General features: G+C 34.5%; 1 pseudogene; it reads right to left on the bottom strand.

Moving 5' to 3' along the window:
- Positions 1 to 228: 228 nt before the first annotated feature.
- LOC129490517 (ubiquitin-conjugating enzyme E2 D3-like) lies at positions 229 to 642 on the bottom strand (annotated as a pseudogene).
- Between the last annotated feature and the right edge of the window lie 374 nt (positions 643 to 1,016).

The following is a 1,016-nucleotide window of genomic DNA, read 5'->3' as shown; positions in this document are numbered from 1 at the left end:
TAAAATAAATAAGGCAATTAAGAAAGCATCTTTGAAATGATAAAGGACCACTTAATTATGCAAAATCAAAATTAATCTTTAGTTCCTTTTGATTAGACATTCTGTTTTGAGCTTGTTAGGTATGTAAAAAAGAACAATAATTTAGTATGTATAATGTTAATTATAAACATTTGAACAATATTTTAATGTTCAAGCTACAATGCACCTCATTTTGACTTTAAGGTAGCATCACATGGCATACTTCTAAGTGCATTCTCGAGATATTCTTTTGTACCTATCTCTGTTTGTCTTATTGTTCCCTGCAATCTCTGGCACATAGAAGTCATCTGGGTTGGGATTGCATAGTAGCGAACAAATGAATAAGAGAATGTTAGAAATAGTTAAAGCAGAAGATGACTTTAATCTTAGAATATTAAGACAAATGCTATCATTACTATTAATATTTGGTTGATAAATTCTTTTTCTAAGTGCAACCTCATGTGGTTTGAAGGGATAGTCTATAGCAAAGTGAATTTTCAAAAGGAACACACAGCCTTAATGTGGGCTGTTATTAGGTTCCATAATTGTGTCTTGCCAATGAAACATATCGTCCCCAGCTGGACCTGCAGAACGTTGAGTTGGGAGGTCACAGGCCAAATCACTAAGTTTGTGTTAGTCCATTTTTGTGGCATAGTCTGTACTTTTCATCTGGCTCCTCACTATCTCAGTATGTGTTTAAAGGTCTGGCCAAAACTCGATTATTGAAGCAGCGCGAAAGGATTGTCTGCTCTCACACCTGCTCTGACATACGCAGTCACCTTACTAAACAGATTGCGGATGGAACTAGGAGGGCAGGGGACAGAGGTAGGTCATGGGATGGGAGGCTAGATAGGTAAAATTTTAGTGAAAATATTTGTGGAAAATGTTTTATATTTGATAAGAAAATGATGTATTGAAAATAGTACTAATGCCTTATTCTCCTGCTATTTCTGTTAATAAGAAATTATAAAATAAGTCTTTAAGAGAAAAGTCATATG

This window comes from Symphalangus syndactylus, chromosome 9 (genome assembly GCF_028878055.3).
Source record: "Symphalangus syndactylus isolate Jambi chromosome 9, NHGRI_mSymSyn1-v2.1_pri, whole genome shotgun sequence".
In the NCBI taxonomy this organism is placed as follows: domain Eukaryota; kingdom Metazoa; phylum Chordata; class Mammalia; order Primates; family Hylobatidae; genus Symphalangus; species Symphalangus syndactylus.
The sequence above is the reverse complement of the archived record's forward strand: the minus strand, read 5'-3'. Positions and strand labels throughout refer to the sequence as shown.